General features: G+C 37.3%; 1 protein-coding gene across 5 annotated transcripts in view; it reads left to right on the top strand.

Moving 5' to 3' along the window:
• fyn (FYN proto-oncogene, Src family tyrosine kinase) overlaps positions 1-21,375 on the top strand; it is a 149,010-nt gene that overhangs the window by 75,334 nt on the left and 52,301 nt on the right. The window lies entirely within an intron of this gene.

Genomic DNA, 21,375 nt, shown 5'->3' on the forward strand with positions numbered 1-21,375 from the left:
CTACTACCTTCTCTAAAGTTGCCTGATTCTTTTTTTTGATATAACTCATTTTGCCACAACAAAATGAAGAATATCAGACTCCCTGAGGATAATTTTGGTAGAGATTTTTCCTTGGATGATATAAGTCCCACTGTTTGCAGCAGGGGGGGATATGAATAAATATCATGGCCATCATAATCACCTGCAAAACGCTAGTTTTGTCCATCAAGAAATTGTTTTAGAGATTTGAAAAGGCTTGTGTCTATCAATGACATCTGACAATTGATTTGAAATACCTGTTTCAATATAAATGCATTATAAATGAATGCAGTCTCCAGGGTGGTATTTATTGAAATATGCTTATTTCCTACCTTAATCCACTGAACTTCATATGCTGAACACTTTCAGCAATAATCTATGAGTGGACCCTAATCCTAACCCACTCATCTCAGTAGTACAATGGTTCATTTTATCAGTAAAAGGTTTTTCATCATTAAGGATCCTGCTGTAAAAAAAAATGCTTGATTCTTTTTCTCCACCATTGCTTTGCATTGATCCAAGTGTAAGATAAAAATGGACTTCGAAGGTCTCCATCTTTATGATTGTTGAATATAGGAAACAGCAACACAGAGTTGTTGATTAAAATCTAATGCGTTCTTGGTTAAAATTGTCTGAAACAAAAAATGTTTCAGGACCCAGGATTGTTCGTGGCTTCTGATTGAAAGAAGTAGGCAAGCCTTCAGAGAACAATTGTAGTGCAATAGATAGATATGGGATTATGTGCAATGAGAATTGGAATGACCTGGATTACGATTGCAGATAATAATAATAATAATAATAAAACTTTATTTATATCCTGCCACCATCTCCTATAGGGACTTGGGGAGGTTCACAAAAACATTCAAGGTGTGACAAAAATACAAAATACAACAAGTGCAAAACAAAACATAGGCAATAAACAGTCAACACAACATCGTACATTCACAGTACTCCTGTAAAAACAATAAAATATAGCAATTGCTGTAGATAAAACAGCAGTATTCCATACTGTGATCAATAGTGAAAGTAATATTTTAAAATGTTTTAACGTGTTTTAAATTCTATTTAATATGTTCATTTTTTAAGGAGCCCCGGTGGCGAAGTGTGTTAAAGCACTGAGCTGCTGAACTTGCAGACCAAAAGGTCCCAGGTTCAAATCCCAGGAGCGGCATGAGCGGCCGCTGTTACCTCCAGCTTCTGCCAACCTAGCAGTTCGAAAACATGCCAATGTGAGTAGATCAATAGGTACCGCTCCGGCGGGAAGGTAACAGTGCTCCATGCAGTCATGCCGGCCACATGACCTTGGAGATGTCTACGGACAATGCCGGCTCTTTGGCTTAGAAATGGAGATGAGCACCAAACCCCAGAGTCAGACATAACTGGACCTAACTTCAGGAGAAAACCTTTACCTTTACCTATGTTCATTTTAATTGTACATTGGTTTTAAGGCATCAAATAATTGCTTATATGTAAAGCTGCTTGAGCTCCCTTTGGGATTGAGAAAGACGGGGTATAAAGATGGTAAATACATAAATATCTGTTACCCCTAGTTTCTGTCTCAAAGTGGAAATATTTACTTCTATTTCTCCCAAAAAAGAGGAAGAATGTTGCCCTCAATAGATATGTCCCCACACATTTCCTATCTATCTGTGTGAAGCTCATACTGTTTTGTTTCTAATTTGGTAACGAACACTTAGGGAAATTTTAAGGTTTAGTTCTTTGAGTAGTAATGTTTCCATAACTATTTACCATATTTTTTCTTCTAATATTTGTTGTTTATTTGAGGGAGCAAGAATAAATATGAATTGCACAATGAGGCATGATTTCTGATTAACGTCACTACATTTGTAAAAGACACTTCATTAAGTCAGTCCAAGAGCAGCTTCTGGTTCATACCACCTCTGTATTCATCAAATCAGGGAAGATCTTTCACAAAAGGAAAAAAAATCCTGATATATATCTCAGTGAGTCATTCCAGAAGCCTATTGTGAGCCTTGTGCTGTTGTGACATTTTAATCATAGAGAAGATGGAGCCGATCCTGTGTTCTTTTGTTCATAACCTAGTACTAGTCATGGGATATACCTAAATGAATAGATGATTTCATGTTATATTATGTTTATATAGGAAATGAATTATTCAGTTCACAATTTTTAAAATCCAATTATACAATAAACCTTATGTTGTGACAGAAGAGAAGAACTAATTATATTATATTATATTGTATTTGATGATATATTAAATTATGTAGATATTGTGTGCTTTCTGCCATAGAGATGGGGTGAATAATTGTCAGAATGTACCTGAGGTTGTTTCATACTTTTTTAAAGACTTGGTGTCCCTGAAAAAAAAGGAAATCAAATCAATATGTATCCATTTCAAACAGCTAAGAATACCAGTGCTTTGACATAATTATATTTATTGACTTGTGGCATTTCTGTATTTGGGTGGGGGGTTAGCCTTATTAGCAAGGATGTGGCATTCTGTGTAGAAAATAGATACATTTCTCTGTGAATCTATTGTCACCCTATTTTTTCTGGATTTTAATTTCATTTTCTCTTTGTACTGTAATGGGAATTATGAAAGCAGTATATAGAACTGGAAATGGTAGGGCAAGATCTTACAACAAAAAACAGTTTTTAATTAGAGTTGCTTAATAATCAAGTTGCTAAGATCACTTGAAGCATTAGAATTATAGAAGCATAACAGTTGGAAGTGGTTCCACGGGGCATCTAGTCCAACCATGACAGCCTACATAATTTGAACACTCCTGAAAGATCCCCACCCAACCTTTGTTTAAAGACCTAAAGGTATCAGATTCTATCTGATCTTGTAAGTTAAGCAAAGTCAGCCCTAGTTAGTACTTGGACAGCCAAAATACTTGGTGCTGTAGGCTGTATTTCAGAGCAAGGGATTGGCAAAACCACATTTGAATATATATTCCTTTCCTAAGACAACCCTAGAAAACGAATGGGCTCACCACAAGACAGTAGGCAGCTTAAAGCACGCATCCACACACTTATACAAAGGATTTTCAACCACCCTCACTGCAGTGTATTCGACTTTTAAACAAGTACTACAGAAAAAAAGTTCTTCCTAATATTTAGATATAATATCAATTCTTGTAATTTGAATTCATCATAAAGGTTGGTCAACAAAATGGTGATAATGATGATATTCTGACATCCTTTTTTCTTGTTTATCTTGGTGGCTTATTGTCAGAGGTATTTTAAAACCAAACAGATGGCTGTTTTCAAGTATAATTATCATTGATTAGCAGTCAAAGGCAGTGCTCCTGTTGGCTGTCCTGTATCCCAAGGATTATTTAGCCATATTGAAGAGAGGGAAATCTGAAACTTGCTAAGACATAGTATTATGGACAGTGAAAGGACTTGCTTGTATAACCAATGCTGTTATAAAACCTATTTAGGATCCATATTTATATTTTTGTCTTTCTCCATATGTATTACCCAAAGGCAGGTTATATATACCGTGTTTCCCCGAAAATAAGACAGTGTCTTATATTAATTTTTCCTCCCAAAGATGTGCTAGGCCTTATTTTCAGGGGATGTCTTATTTTTCTATAAAAAAGAATTCACATTTATTGTTGAACAAAAAAAATGAACATTTATTATATACTGTACAGTAGTTGTCATCACAAAGCAACACAACCAGACAAACTGTGAATCCTATCAAGAATTTCTTGTTACTACCATTATTTCCATGTACAACTGGTATGTACATTTACCAATCCTGCATGCTCTGGTGTTCTGTTTGGCAGGCGCTGGGCATGCCTCAAAACAAAAACATTTCTAGGTCTTACTTTCAGGAGAGGCCTTATATTTAGCAATTCAGCAAAACTTCTACTAGGTCTTATTTTTCGGGGATGTCTTATTTTCGGGGAAACAGGGTAATAAATGTCTAGTAAAATAAAACAATAGCAAAGGTATTAGAGATAGAATCATGGCAATAAGATCACTTTTCACCAGTGAATTTTGACACTTTTTATGATTCAATATTTTTAGACAGATTAAAACAAAACCTACATACATGCAAACATACAGAAACAAAAAAATCATCAACAACAAAAGATTAAAAATACTTTTTCTAGAATAATAATACTACATCCTAAACATCAAACTACAAATAATCTATGTTATCTAATCTAAGGATTTTACATTCTCTGCCAGTTTTCTACACTAATTTAGAAAATGAACTATTGATACACCTTTTCTCACATAATAACACATTTCTAGTCCAAAAAACCAGTGACGATTTGGCCCCATATTTGTTGGAGGAACACAATACATGGGCACCAGTCTTTCTTAAAGTTAGAGATTTCTCCTTACTTAACATAGTAATTAAGTTGCACAAGTTTGCTTATTTTCATAAACCAATTGTGATGGAATCATCTAGTCTTTCCATCTTTGAGTATAGGTAATTTTTTGTGATACGAAATTCCAAAACCCTGAAAACCCCTTCCAGTACTTTCACGTACAGCTAAATAGTGTGGGGGACAGGACGAATCCCTGGAGGACCACACAAATCAGGGCTGAACAAGTGTCCCCCAGAATCATCTGGGCCCACCCTTCCAGGAAGAAACAAAGCCACTGAAAAAATAGTGCCTCCAAGTCTCATCCTAGCAAGTTGGCCCAGAAGGATCCTGTGGTTGATGGTGTCAAAAGCCACTGAGAGGTCTAGCAGAATCAATTGGGACACCCTTACAGAGGTTGGCCATAAAAGCAAGTAAAGTGATATTTTCCCACAGTTCAAAAATCTTAGCAGAAAAATCTCAGCACTTGAGCTGTTTGCTGTTTTATATAGGGAAGCCGTTTGAATACACCATTGTACATAATGAGCATCTAAATATTTTCGTACCCACGAAAGGTCCTGGAACCAAACCTGGTGGACACCAAGGGCCCGTTGTACGATGTATAGCAACTTCTAAAGCAAAGAATACTGAAACAGTCATGATTTGAGAAACAAAGAGAATGGGGGAGGCAGACGCACCAATCTTTAGCAGCCACCAAAGCAACATTTGGAAGTGAGGTCCAGAAGTAAACATATATCCATATTTTTCAGGACAGTATTGTTACTGTAAGATTTTGGCTCATTTTCCTGAGCACTGAAGAAGAGGGAGTATGCATTGAGATCTGGAAGCCTAGCCTTCATTCTCATCATTAGGAGAAATCTTAGTTAAATGATGCCATTTTCCATCATCCATTGCACCATATGGTTAATCTTGAATTCATACTTTGTGCTCTTCCACCTAACTTCTGTAACATGTTCTCTTTTTAAATTATTAACGCTCATATATGTACTATCAACAACACGTATTTCACTTTCCAACTCCTAGTGAAACTTGTTTTGCCCAATAATTATCATCTCTCGCCTCTAGAAAGTGACAGCCCAGTCTCATTCATTTTTCTATAGCTGCAAGTTATGTTTTGCTCTCTTGACCTTGTTTCTAAATAAAGCTGCATAGAATTGAAGCTTTAGCTTTCGAGAAAGCCATCATGCTTACATACAGTTCTGCAGCTGCACATATCTTGTTTATAAGCAAGCATAATTTCAGAGTGTAAATCCATGCCTTCTGCTTTGCCAGGGCTTTTGAATTTATATCTTCGGGTTACATAAAGACCCTATTTAGTTTAAAATGAATGCATTCCAACCATTTGGAATCATGCATATCTAACATGCATGCTTCCCCAAGAAATGCAGGCATTTCAGAATGGTAATTTGATGTAAACAGTGATGCTGTACAATCCTGTATGTATCTTCTTTCTAAGTTTATTGTTCATGCAGAAATGGAGTCTAGCCCACATTGATTTAAATCATCACTCCACTTTCACTGTCATTGATGAATTAAATAGCTTTCTTGGTCAACAGCTGCAACATGAAGAAATATTGTGATCCTTTAATTTTCTCATCTGCGCCACTGTAGTTCAGTACAGCTCAAATATTTACCCCCATTTTCTCTAACTTTCTTAGGGCCTTTAGCTGACCCTTTCCCCTATTCCTTTGTACTGTTTTACTTTTAGTGTTTTGTAAATGTTTCATGACAACATGTAATATTTCCTGTTACAAAATTTATGAAATGATGTCCCAGGAGACAGAAGTGTGGAAGAAACAAATCTTGCTTATAGCAAAATAGATTACTTCCAGAACTGGGAGTAGTTACTTGGTTACTCTCAGAATTTGGCTTTCTGTTTGTTGTAATCCAAAAAGAAAAATTTCCAAGTGTTGAAACAGTTCTTTGCTGGTATTCCCCCAAACTAATAATCTCCAGAGCTTACTCGTGGAACTCATAATTTCCTAGTTTGAAAGGCAGTTGAGATGAAGAGCCCCTCAAAGGCCAGGAATCTGCCGAGTTCATCATCATGTTCCCCACAGTAGGCACCAGTTGCACATGGGAAGCCCACATGTGAATTAAAAACCTTGAGGGCAATTGTGATTTCCCAATGTGGGAAATGATGTGAAGCTGGCAGTTTTGCAGTTCGATCAGAAGGAGACGACAGAGGCAAAGAGAAAGGAAGAGCACCAGAGACAAGAACTGAGGCCCTTCTTCTTTACCGTCTCCTTCTCCCTCTAAAACGGCCAATCTAATGTTAATGTTTAACACAATCTGGATCCGAAGATTCCAATCTCCCTGAATAGAGGCCTGATACCTTTTAAAATTTCATCCCTGCTCCCCACTACTCCAACCTGTGTGCAACAACCTCCCCAGACTGTATTTCCAACTGAGACCAGTACTTCCAGCATCCTAACTGTATCTGTCGGTGGTGTCCCCTTTTGTCACAAGTTAGTGTGGTAACTTTGATGGATAAAGAAAGGAAACAGGTACAGGTAAAACGCTTGGAGGCAGGAATGGCTACTCTGCTGAAGGGTTATGTGTGACCTCGTTCTCTAAGTCTTAGCCTCAGAGCTGCATCCAGTCCTTGGCCACATGTTGTACAGGCCTGCTCTACTCTAGCCTTTTATATTATCCTTTTTGTTCTGTATTGTTCCCATACTCTACCATATCTTTTTGAGGAGAAGCACTAGAATGGATCTTAGATGTTCGAAGTATGGTTGCACCAGAAGTTTGTAGGCATATTGATAGTTCCATTTTTGTTTTTATTGTTGATAATAATATGCATCTGAAGGTTATTTTATGAGGGGTTCTTTTTCATACCATAAACTGTATTCATAGATATGACTCTAGAAATAAGATAAGCGAATTGGACAAGGGAAGTTCAGAAGTACTGATGTATTCTACCTTAACCAACCTGAACAAAATCCGACTGTTTAAGGCAGGCAACCTTGTAGTGACTAAGGAATAGTTGGGAAGATCTTATGAGACTAAGAAGCATTTTGGCACACCCAGTGGAGAAAACATAACTTCTCCAGTCCCACCAAATCTGAGAAGTGTCTGTTATGTGAAGAGAGAATAGAGTCAGTCACAGAGAACTGCGTTACAGTGAGCACAATAAACATCTTAGCACACTGGCTTTTTGCCATAAGAGGTAGGAGAGGTATCCTTTGGCTGTCTCTTAAGTGTGCCTCCATCTGTGATCAATTTTATGTTTGTGAATAAACTCAAATACTACAAATGTGAATAATCCTGCAGTGACCTTCTTCTCAAAGGAGATTAATCTGGATAAACACAGTGACTCTAGAACTTCTAACCACTTAGAGAAGTATCGTGAGCATGGTAATATATACTGGTAGTGGTTTTTAGAAATATATTGTTAGCTCGTAAGATATGAAATTAGAATAAATCTTCCCAAGAGAATCCTAGAGTAGAGCTGCCTTAAATCAAAGTTGATTTGAATACAGATAACTATGATAGATTCGCCTTCAGGTTGCCATAGGTAGGAAATGACTTGAAGGCACACAAAAACAACATATCCTTCCAGGGGATTTTTGAGTCAACTAGACTTCATTTCTTACAGAGATATTGTGCTTGCAAATTGTATGATAAACTTGACTGTTCCTAACTCAGAAGGCTGTTTACATTGGATTCAGTATTCTGCCATCTGTGCTTCTAGAATGAAGAATCCGGAGGGCACTTTATAAACAGCAGTTATGTCCTTGTGAGGTGGAGGATGTTGAAACATTTGGATATATTTCATTATATTTTTGTTTTTATTGACTTAATTGAGTTCATTTAATTATTCCAATTTAACCACACACAGAAAACCTTGGCAGGATTTAAACTTCTAATGAATTTAATTATTGCATCTTTTAACATGCCCAGGCCTGAGGTTACATTGCCTAATTTTTGTGCAGCTTCAATCGCCTCCTATAGATCACCATCAAAATAATAATAATTGCTTGCAGAGAAATGGGATTTTAATATTTTATTGCTTTGTTGTATTGAGGGGTTTAAATGATTTAGTTGTATTGCATCACATTATGTTTTATATTGTATTGCATTTTATATAGTTCTGATTTCTAGCATTTTCTGTTTCCTATATAGTAATGTAATGACCTTAACAAATGTGATTAGTTCATTCAAATTTCATTTCTGTTGTCAAAAAATTATTATTATTATGTTCTATTGCTGAACACCCAAATAATGCAATGTTGCTAGTTCACCAGAACACATATATTGCACCATTATGTCAGATTCAGATACGTGCGAGATGTTGGTCTGTGGCAGACAGTGCATCATAAGTTCATTTGAGGTATTTTATGTGGTTAAAGAGCCCCAAATAAACAGGCAATTTTTAGCTTTCTGGTTTATAAAACAGAAAGTTGCATCATAAAGGTAATCTTCAGAAATAATGATTGCTGTTGATGTTGTGCATATAAAAACGAGAAGTCCATAATGTCAAAGCCAATATTTTGCTGCCTCTTCCTCCCTGCCAAGGCCATTGTAGCCAAAAATCCAAGAATAACACACAAGTATTTACCAAATGCATTTGGTTTGTATCTAGAAATTGTTACATTTATCACAAAAGACAGAATATTTATTGCAGTGCTTCCTAAGTCTGGAGTGTTTGCCAGTTACCTCCTCCTCCTCCTCCAGTTATACACTGGGGAAAAACCCCAATGAGGTATTTTGTCCACACAACCAAATGTACACACACATATATATACATACATACACACAAAGGTGAACTGTTTGCTTTCAGAACTTAAACTCCTGCGGAATAGCTATTTCTTTCCTCTTTCTGCCCCTGAACAAGAAGGGGAACACATGTCATTGGAGGTCATCCCTGAGCCAATACTGTCTGCTACAGATAGGTGGAAAAACATGTTCTTAGATGGCCGGTAGTTAGTTCTTCTCTGTGAAAAAAAAGAAAAGAGAAAGGAAGGAAGGAAAGAAGAGGATTTTTCTTCTGATTGAGACACCCACTTAGTGCATATTTGTTCAATTTCTTTCTGTCACTGGGAGAATGAAAAAAATACTCTCCTGCTCTCGTGTCAGTAGTACTGTCCTCATCCCAATAGGTCTGTTGAAGTTCAAACATCAATCCTGAAGAGCCAACATTTGGCATGGCAACTACTTGCCACTCTTGCCATATACAAAATATTTCTGTTGTTTTTCGTCAATGCGACTGTCCCCAGGTTCCATAGCCCACTTGTCGATGGATGTCCAGAATCAGCAGCATCCACCACGGTCCTTTTTATTCTGGGCGACAACCAAGCCAGTATAGACTTCGTTTTGGTTTTATTCTCCATAATGCTAATGGGTTAGGGACTCTTAGTTCTGCTCCTCGGCTTCTCTGGCTTGGTTGGACCTGCCGGTAGTTACACTACCTCCAGCACAGCCCTCAGTCATCATTGGAGCAGTTAAGCCCCCCACCACCACCACGTCAAGGTGGCACCTGCGGCGGGATTATTATTATTATTATTATTATTATTATTATTATTATTATTATTATTATTATTATTATTATTATTATTATATCCCACTTTATCTCTTCTGCAGGAGACCCAGAGCAGTTTAACATAAAAGCATCAGCACACAGTTTCAAATATATAAATATGCAAACATTAAAACAGGATTAAATATAAACAGGATTTAAAAAAAATGCCCAGTTAAAACCATTAAAACATGTTCAAAGTCAAGTTATTGAACGTAAAGTAAAATATCAAAGCAATATCAAGTTTAGTAGCTTCTACAATGAGAGTAGGAAACCTGTGCCTGGGTTGTGTGTTGTACCACAAAACTCATCATCCCTGACCATGATTCCTGTAAAATGTGAGGTGACAGAAGTTGTGGTCCAGAGACATCTGGAGTGCAACAGGTTCCTTCTGACCGCTATAAGCCATTCTGCACACTTCAATATGCCACTGTTACAAAACTGGCCTGGATATTATTCCCATTAACTATTTATAATTATATAGAGGCAAATTGGTTCACTGGAATATAAGTTTTTCTCATTCCCATCACATGCTGAGAAACATGCCTATTTTTCTTGAGGTTAGATACTTTTTTGTAAAGTAAGTTTGGCATGGAATAATTTAGTAAAGTTGACATGACATGCATACATGGCCTGTAAATGCTCTTAATTGCTTTTGAAGATATGTATGATTCATTTATTTTAGTAGAATTTCTAATCCATGACTGGCATTCTCTATGGCAGGCATAACCTAGTTACTGATTTGTAAGTGATTTATATGTAGTCTTTCTGTAAAACTATTTAAATGCAGCCAGCAGCCTCATTGGGCAAAAGAGTCTAATTTAGCTCCTGAGGAGGATCATGTTTCCAGTTCTGTCTCACCAGGATGAGGAGTTGCATGAAGAGTCTTACTCCCTATTGTTTCAATCTCAGAAGTCTTGCTTCTTATTTTTGTTGTCTCTTTCACTGGCTATTAAGGTGGGCTAGGGATATCAGACCAAGAGACATTACTTAGTTACACATACATAACTAAGTAGCCAATGTAGAATATTGGTTCATGAAATTATACTTTTAGTATAAGTAACTACTTTTTTAATGGTGGCTTTTTAATAATAATAATAATAATAATAATAATAATAATAATAATAATAATAATAATAATTTTAAAAACTTTATTTATACCCCACCACCATCTCCCCACGGGGACTCGGGGCAGCTCACATGGGGCAAGGCCCAACTAGCACAATTTACAAAAACAACAGCATAAAAACATTAAACAATATACAAAAAATAGTAAAACACAGTAAAACAATAAAACAAGAGTTAATACAGCAGTAAATCAATCAACCACCAAGTACAATTCAGTCAACTTCATGGGGGGGGGGGGGGGGGGGACTGCAGCAGCAATATTAAAATAACATCATCAGTTAAAATACAAGAATAAAAGGGACCTAATAAAATTCAGGATAGAGTTATAGTGCCAACTGACGCTGGTCATCCAGTGACTGTCTCACCGAAGGTCAACCTAAACAACCAGGTCTTCAGCTGTTTCCTGAATTTCATATTAAAATTGGATGCTGTGCTATATTAAACAATGAAAGCCAAAAAGAAAAAAAAGCGCTGAAAGGGTTTATTGGGAGGGAGAATGGCATATTGGTTCCCTACATTTTCAATTCATTTTCTGCAGTACTGTCACGCAGGTGGAGACTCCAGTCCTTCTCGAATGGAGTAGGACTTACGTAAGAGTCAATATGCCTTGGATTGTTCAGAAATTAATTTAGACAAATAGAACACATACTATCCATGTGAAGGCAGCATATATTAGAGAAATGCTCCTGGAGAATGCTATCCAGAGCTTCATTCACTCATACACATTTTTTGCAGGGGACACTTAGAACCTCATCACACTAGAGCAATTATCCGCTTTAAATCCTGTGGCTGCTTCCTTCCTGCAGAATTCCAGGGTTTATAGTTTAGGGAGTTCCAGGACCTCTCTGGCTAAACCGTTTATAGGCCCCTCCCTAAACTACAAGCTCCAATATTCTGCAGGAGACAGCCACAGAATTTAAAGTGGATAATTGCTTTATGAGGTTCTCATTGTAACTGTCTAAGCAGAAATGGGCAAACTTTGGCCCTCCAGATATTTTGAACTTCAACTCCCACAATTCCTAAGAGCCTACCGGCTGTTAGGAATTGTAGGAGTTGACATCCAAAACACCTGGAGGGCTGAACTTTGCCCATGCCTGGTCTAAGTCTTTCCCCTAGTCTAACAAGATGTTTTATTTATTCGGTATGAGGCTGCTGTAGCATTGCACCATAGTTCTCCAGATGGAGGCACCAGTTCACATCTGCCCAGCTGGTTATGTCAAAAAAGATGGGTCTAGTTTCTTTAGATTGAGCAACTGTATAAATGGAACAAGAGAGAAAGATATTATGATGGTGCTAGTAGCAAGCCAGTTGAAGTTGGGAGGAAATGCGGAAGAGGTAAGAGTGGCTTGTTTCTGCCTCTGCCCACAAGTTCAGGAAGCAAGTGCCAAATAGATTGTCTTATTCTGTTCCCTTAATAATATTCAACACCCAAAATACATAGATTTATATTGTTCTTTTTGAAAAGGAAAATTATACTAATCCCTCCTTATTATGATTTCTTTAAAAAAATCAGAGATGAAATCATCAAGCCTCCGGGGCTTTAATAAAAAGCTGTGTTTTATGAATGAAACCAACATTGGTGGCAGTAGGGTATCTGAAGGAAGGGCACTTCTCAAAGAGAAGAGTTAAAAAACAGAATATATTCTCTCTCACTCACACACACACATCTCTGCTGACATGGAAGCTATCCACTGTTAGTGAGTTTCCAGCACTGTTACAAAGCTGCCTTTGTTTTCCTCTCAGCACCACCATTTAAAATACTTTCAGAAACAAGGTATTTTTCACAAGCGTGTCACTGTTTCCGCTGCTTCCATAGCAAATATATTTCTCACATTGATGCAGAATTTTCAGCTGTATGTAAATAGCTATAGTGCTCATTTTGCTGTGTGACAGCAGCTGAAAACTCCAGCATTCAAGAAAATTACACTGCAGAGGCTCTGCATTCTAATACCATTGCACATGCTGTCTATATTCAGGCATATGTGCCACTCTTGTTTTCTCTTTAGTACTTTGATTGCTTTGAGCCCTGCGGGTAATTAGCATGATTGTTACTCAGTATATGCAGATAATCGATTAAATTAAATGCCATGGGCATTGGGAAAAGGTCAAGCCAGGTTCTTCTTGTCTTTTAGAAACCCACATGGCTTTGAGAGATTGTTCATGCTTGTACAAAGCAGTTTGTTCTCTTTTCTGTAGGCATGGTTTGGTTTTGTAATTTTACCTGAAAAACATTTAGTCACTTTAAAAAAAACTGAACATTTTTGAGCATTCTGCTATTTTGTTGAGAAAAAAACATCACAGCAGGGAGGGAACCCAAATTCTCTTTAAATACTATTTTGGTTCAGAAAGAAGAGTGATAAGTTGGGAAGGAGCACAAAAACAGGGAGTCAGTGTAGGGTTTGAAACCCTTTTAGTGATGGGTCAGCTGTTCTATTCCTTTATAAAAGCACTTTTACAAATTTCTTGTTTGCAAGAAAGAAAGTATACAAGACCAAGTTTTGCAAACCCACTTCAAAGATCAGATTGAAACAGAAAATACCAGGATTGCTGTATTAAGATAACTTCCATCTCAGACAATGATGAAGAAAAATTGGATGATCATCTACTATTTCAAGAACAAGGACCCTGAGGTGAGGATACCTTTTTAAAATATAAATGGACTAAACTCGTCAAACAAGAAGAGAAGAACTTTTCATTATTTGTGATTACCGGAAACAAAAAGAGATTCCCACTCAAGATCTATAAATTACAAAAATTATGGATCTGGCAGAAATTGACAAATTGATCAGGTTTATATAATCACCAGTCCCTCCCAAACTTGAAGAAATCTAATACTGTAATAACTGGAGATGGACCATTTGACTGGGCTTATACAATCGACAGATTATTCCAAATGTGAAGAAGAATGGCAGCCTTTGAATATTTAAAAGAAGAAAGAAAATGAAAATATTGCGTTTTCTATAACACCAAGGGAAAATTAGTAGTACAGGAATATAGGAGCAATAAGAAAAGAAAAGAAAAATAGAGAAGTCAGTTGACAGGAATAACAGGATCCCCAATGATAGCCAAGTTAATATTCCAGAGATAAGAAGTTTTTATAACAAAAAGAATAGATTTTTTAATTGTGAAGAGGACAGCAGAAACGGGGTAGGAAGAGTTAGTTAGAGTTTTTTATTTTTCATTTTACTTTTCTGTTTCCTTTGTTTCAAAACACTGTATACCCACTGTTTTAAATTAGAAAATAATTTTTTCTTTTTATTTCTCTTCTTTTTTAACATCATAAAAACCTTTTTATTATTAGACAGCAATGGAAGTTGAAAATGTAAAATGTTAAAAATGCCCCCGTTCTATAGCCACTCTTATACCCCCCCCCCCAATTCCTCATACATTTGCAATAAAATTATATGGAAAATAAATAAAAGCACTTTAGTTTAAGGGTGCTATATATGTGGCAAATGAGGATGCTGAACAGTTTTAGCACCATGCTTCTTTTTTAAATGCAATGGTTGTTTCCTATGGAATTCTAGCATATAACATTTGGCATTATCTGATAGCTAAATCTAAATACTCTTCCCTAAACTGCCAGACCAAGTATTTTATAGGGCTCTGGGTCTCTGTGCAGTAACTGATTTCAGGCATGACCAGTGGTTCTATTCTGTTGAAGAATGTCAGTGTACTCTTGATTTTACTTCCCTACAGTTTGGTGCTGGTGGAGCTCCTGATGAGCTCAGAGATGCTATACGAAAGAATGGTCGTAAAATCCAAAGTGAATTTTCCATCTATACAGCAACTGGTCAGATGACCATGGCTAACTGAAAGCTTCCATCTTCTCTCGCCCCATGTTTCTGGAATGTCTTACATTGCGGCTGAAGTCAAACCTCTTGAGATGTGTACAAAGAATAAGACAGCATAATTAGTACAAGTCCCTATATTTCTACAACTGATGGTGTTACTGATGACAGAATGCTCCTTTAAAGCATGTTGTGTGAGATCACCAGAGTTTTACTCTAAAGTGGTTGTTGTTATAAGTTCATAGTATTCGGTGCATTTTTCTAATTAACACTTATGTCTGCTAGTAAAGGCACCAAGGTTTCTCTGCTTATGGATTTATATATGCATGTGCTGTCCTACAAGTGTGGAAGATTCAGCGTTTTTGTTTTTAATGTGAAATTATGCAAGGCAGAATTATCCTGGTGCGTGCCATCATTGAATATGTGATTAACCAGTAATTAATGTGCTAATTGCATGGTTTGGTTCTTATTCTAAAGGTTATGAAGAAAATCAATATTCATGAATATAGATCCTTGAATAATCTGGAAATTGTAGAATGAACCACAGATGAGCTGTTCACCACGTTACTTATCGGGGATGAGGAAGTGCTAGTGTTTATGTCAGATGAAACATAGCAGGAAACAGTCCTTCCCATTTATGTGGTTGAAGGATGAATTGAAGAAGGTCTTGTTATCTACATAGTTATTTACTAGAAATCTCAAGAAACATGCTTCTCATTCCTTGGTTATCTCTTACTACCGATTTTGCCTTTGACCCCAAATGTTGATCCTGTCTATGACCCCTCTACTCTTCTAGTTGTTCCCCTTAAAGCTTTCTTTATCCATTTTCTTTTTCTTTTTTTCACATATCAGCAACACTATTGATTAAATTGTGTAGGTTTTATCCTCATCATCCAACATCTCAACCATGTTTTCTGCTTTGACAGTGAGGTACTATCCTCATAGGCAAAAGACAAAGCACCTTATAAACTGTACAAAGTGCAGTTCTTTGTTTTTCTTTTCACATTACCGTCCTTCAGCAATTTCATTTCCCAGCTACCAGAACTATGACTACTTTTAAGTTCATTATATTGTGTGTTTCTTGTAAGTAAGTAAGTAAGTAAGATGTTGTGTAATTGGTTTTGTCTACATTCTAGAGTAAGAGAGTGCAATTCTGGTGATTTCCCAGTATGATTTTGTCATCTATGTAACCACATGGTATGTGATTCATAGGAAGAAGCTGCAATAGGGGAATTCCTATAAATCTAGTAAATGAATCTGAGTTGGCTAATTCTTCAAATGGATTCAAAAAAGGCTATCACTAGACTCTAGATTTTCATTGTAAGATGAAATCCACTGTCAAATGATCACATATATTGGCGTAATAAGCAATGCTATGAATGAACCCATATGCACAAGCCCATTTCTCATCCAAACGAAAACATCTGTTTGTGGGCTTGGACAGAAACTACAGTTTAGGACCCTGGCTTGTTTCATATCTTATTACCACAGTACCCCAGATCAGACAAAATGAGAAACTATTTATGTTAAGGCTTCCTAAATTTGCTTGCTTGCACTATAAAAGGAAGAGACCACAGGCAGGCAAAAGCTTCATTTCTATCATAATTTATTAATCCTCATCTACAAACAAACAAAAACACTTGCATTGTGCAAATTACGAAGAATTTCCTGTGAAGCATAAAAAAATCCAATGTTTTCCCAGTGGTAGAAATTGTTTCTTCTGGAGGAAATGAATGGGGATGCCTAGTAACAACCAAAAATAAATTAAATTTTAGGATCATCGTTTATTTTAAGTAAAAATACTATGTGATAAGTTTCTGAAATGGGGTGTAGTGTTTGCACCTGTGCAGGTGATAATTTTGTACATTTTAGGTCTATTGAATTAGTAACAAACCTTTACTCTAGTATCAACAGTGGATAAATTTGCAGGCAAATGCTGCAGCCTTGGGTGTTCAATGCCCTTCTTTCCTAAATCGGGATTTATGGTTTAAAATGCTTTAAAAATATGTGTGACTATCCAATTTCAAGGCGCTAAGACTCTGATAGGGGTGAAATAAAATGGTTACAGTTTATTATAACAGTGAAACAGAATGTAAAATGAATATGTGGTAAGCCATATATAAACTTAGTGCAGTGATATTAATAAAGAATACCTACATCATATGTGTCATTCCACCCCCTTCCACCAAATGTTTGATAGTACAGAGATGGTCATGAGATCCTGTTGAGTAAGATAGAAGTTGGGAAGAATGTGTGAAGAGCAAGAAATAAAACCATGAGCAGAAAAGAGGAGTTGATGTGAGGACTTCTAATGAGACTGATTTAATTTCCAGGGCTTGGACAGGTGAGTCAGTGTCAAACAAGAGGGAATAAACTGGACTAAGTAGCCACTGGGAAGAGTGAAATGGAAGAGAGATGTCAGACTACACAGAGAAGCCATTGAAATCCACAAGCATGTGGACAACTTCAACAGAAAGGAAGAAACCATGAAAATGAACAAAATCTGGCTACCAGTATTACAAAACGCTAAAATCAAAACAGTAGATGGGAACCAACTAATGACTGAACAAAGGATGCCCCCAGGCAAGAGACAAAAACCTTTCCAATGCTAATTAGGGTGATTAACGGAAACATTAATGCTGGCTTCCCAGTGACAAAGGACTCTTGCCACACCCTGGACTCTACACAGATATATATTCTTTCCTTTCCTTACTTAGTTTATCCATACCTCACAACCTCTGAGGATGCCTGCCATAGATGTGGGCGAAATGTCAGGAGAGAATACTTCTGGAACATGGCCACAGCCCGAAAGACATACAACAACCCTGTGATCCCGGCCATGAAAGCCTTCGACAACACACGGAAAAGAGATGCTTGGTAGAAGCCTGGAGAAAGCCATAAATTATGAAAAACCTTTATTACACCTTTACCAATAGATATGCAGAGAACAAAGGTTTGGAGGCAAGGCAGGCTTTAACAAGATAATATGAGAGCAGAGGGAGTAATAAAATAGCTACCAGTCTTAATGTTTGAATATAATGTGTTTCAGATGTTCAAGACTGTAGGATGCCCAGTCATTGCCTAGCTGGAACAAGATATATTGTCCTTGAAAAAGCCTTTTTGTACTAGAATTTTCCTTTTGATTTTACATGGGATTGCTTCATGTTTTAATGGTTAACCGAGAATATCTGTCTCCTTTCATTATTTTTCCATTATTTACTTCACCCACTAAGATGGAGGGAATAGTTCAAAAGAACACAGGTGACTGACAAAAGTTGCAAGAGGAATATTTTTCTTCTGGGCTTTTGAGTTAAGAGTTAGCCAGTTCTGCAGTTGAGTCCTATTTCTGCCTTGTTAGGAAGTTCTAAGGCACTTAATGTATTCTGGGTCAGAAAAGAGGCATTAGACACAACAACCTCTGATTATGTGTACATTTACCATAGCTAGTCTGGAATACTGATTCTTGCAATTTAACTTCAGTTTAGGCTCAATCTACACATATACTAGGATACATAAGGCGAAGTGTGTGAATGCTAGAATGGGTAATACCATTTCAAGGTAGAGTTGAAAGGATACAATTTTTAATATTTATCAAGTTAAGGAGACAAAACAAAATTGTCACTGCCGCCTCTTCCAGCATACTTATATATTTGCTTGTTGTCTTTAATGTGAGTTGTGTTCAGTAATGTATAACTAAAGCCAAAACTCATGGAGTAAAAGTCCTATGACCTTTTGATGGAGCCCCCGATGGCGTAGTGGACTAAAGCCTCGTCACTTGAAGGTTGGGTTGCTGACTAAAAGCTGTCAGGTTCGAATCCCACCCGGGGAGAGTGCAGATGAGCTCCCTCTATCAGCTCCAGCTCCATGCAGGGACATGAGAGAAGCCTCCCACAAGGATGGTAAAAACATCAAAACATCCGGGCGTCCCCTGGGCAACGTCCTTGCAGACGGCCAATCCTCTCAATCCAGAAGCGACTCAAGTTGCTCCTGACACGAAAAAAAAGACTCTTTGATTGACACGTACTTATATACCACCCTAACATGTATAAATCAAGCCCCTGTTTTCCCTGGGTTTTCTTTGCAACCCACACAGTATCAAGAGCAGACAGAAATTTTCTGAACAGTGATATGTATAAGCTATGTATATTGTAATAAAAGGATTTTAGTAACTTTACAAATGATCTGATCCTAGTAAGGATGAAAACTGCTAGAAATTGTTTTAGATTAATGCAGCTACTTGTCCTTTTGGATTTTCCATGGGGGTGTTACGTTAGTGACAATGTAGGTGAGAGCTCATACTTCAAAATTTAATATAGCATTTCTAACTATGTTCAATTGCTGCAAGATATATGAGCCAAAATTGGGCTTTTTGTAATTATTCCCGATTCTGGATTGTCAAATTTAGACTCCTCTATAGTGACTGGTTTCAGGCAGCCCCGGTGGCGAAGTGTGTTAAAGCACTGAGCTGCTGAACTTGCAGACCAAAAGGTCCCAGGTTCAAATCCCAGGAGCGGAGTGAGTGCCCGCTGTTGCTCCAGCTTCTGCCAACCTAGCAGTTCGAAAACATGCCAATGTGAGTAGATCAATAGGTACCGCTCCGGCGGGAAGGTAACGGTGCTCCATGCAGTCATGCTGGCCACATGACCTTGGAGGTGTCTACGGACAACGCCGGCTCTTCGGTTTAGAAATGGAGATGAGCACCAACCCCCAGAGTCAGACATGACTGGACTTAACGTCAGGGGAAACCTTTACGTTTACCTATAGTGCCTGGTAACCTCTTTTTCAAGTTAACAATAAAAGAACCATGTTAAGTCAGGTTGAAGTCCCAGGTAGTCAAGCATTCTTTGTCCACAGATGAACCCCCAATGCATGACAGAAAAACAGTAGCAATCTAACCACTGATCATCCTCACCTCATGCCCCTGAAAATGAAGGCAATATATAGCCATTAGTTCTAATAGAATGACATGTCTACAGTTTGTCACTTTTATTTTTATTAAGGTCACATTTAGATGGCTGTTATAGGCTAGCATAATTTATAATTTTAGTACCACAAGTTATGCAGAAAAGCACATTCCTGCCTCGTAAAACTGCCAAAACTATGCCGCAGGTTGAAGCAGGTACATGTATGCTACTTCTCTCACAGTTCTCAGCCTTCACCTTAGGTAAACCCACAAGCTGTTTGCCGTTGCTTCCTTAATCTGTAGCCCAATCCATAATTAGGCACACTAGGGTCCAATAAGGTCTGTGACCTTAGCGTGCTCTACTGAGCATTCATCGAAATGTTGGACAGTGAAGTTGTCTTTGCCTCAATTCTTGGAAGGCTTTTCATTTTTCTATCAGCTTTTTTTCATTTGTTTAGCCTCCAGTGCGCACATATTTCAGCATATGCTGTTTTCTCTTGTACTAATTTTTACCTTTCTAGTTTGGGTAGTGAAGTCTGTGCACCAGCATAAGCATTGTCTTTCCTATTCCCATTCATCGCCAAAGATGAATTAACTTGTAAATCATTTGCTTATATTTTATTATGACATTTATGGAAATTATGCAAGCAAGCATAGTGGCAATTAGAGGGTTCCTGACTAAGGGGGTATTAGAAGGGAGATGGCTTTAAATTAAAGTTTAATTGTCTAGTTATAAGCCCATTAACCACTTCTTCACTTGACATGTTTTTCTCTTGTTTGAGCAATGACAATTTTTGCTAGTTCTGCAATGGTCCTACTATCCTAGTGGTCATTATCCTGACTTAGATTTCACAGCTGGAATCTAGTTTAAATTGAGAGATCATCTTAGCTTTTTCAGTCATTCTTTGGTAGTGAAATGAAGGAGTTCTTTAGTGTCACAAGAATGTGTACAGTATATGCTTAATTTTATATGTCTCTCTTTGCTAATACAAATGTGTTTCTAGAAGTATAATGTGTAAGGAAGTGTATCTCAATAACTAGTGTGAAATGTATGTCTGATACTTGATGTACATAAGTAAACCAGGTAAGCTTGAAATTCCATTTGCCTCAGCTCTAAACTGAATTGGATAAACGAAGAAGTTATTTTCAAATTCTTTTTTATATTGCCACACCTTAAATAGGGAAATTGAAAAGCTATACTTTATGTAGCAATTTTGATTGTTCAGCAAATTTCACTTGTCTGAAAATGATATAGTTTTACAAACATAAGAACTAAATAGTTTCCTTTTTAAAAAATTGGCTTCTCATCTAGCATTGTAAGAGTCAAGAGCAATAGATGTTGCAACCTCTCATCAAGTACAGTGCTTTTGTATGCGCATGTTAAGGTCTACCAACCTGAAGGTAGCAGAATCTGAAATAGTCTCTTTCCAAAAACAATGGAACAAACTTGCCATTCGCGTTACGACCGTGAGTGTCAATGAATCATTTGTCTGTCTTTGTATACTTCAGTTGTTATGTGCTCATCCCTGTATGGTGCAATTCATCTGGTTGTGAACCTCTCCCAACCTCATCTTGCTTCCTGCTGAGTTACAAAACCGGGGTTGAAGTAGAACCACCTGGGTTCACAGCAGGAGAAGATGAAATGTCATTTCAATCAAAGTGGAGCTGCAGACAGAAGCAAAC

The sequence above is a fragment of the Anolis carolinensis genome, chromosome 1 (genome assembly GCF_035594765.1).
Source record: "Anolis carolinensis isolate JA03-04 chromosome 1, rAnoCar3.1.pri, whole genome shotgun sequence".
Taxonomy (NCBI): Eukaryota; Metazoa; Chordata; class Lepidosauria; order Squamata; family Dactyloidae; genus Anolis; species Anolis carolinensis.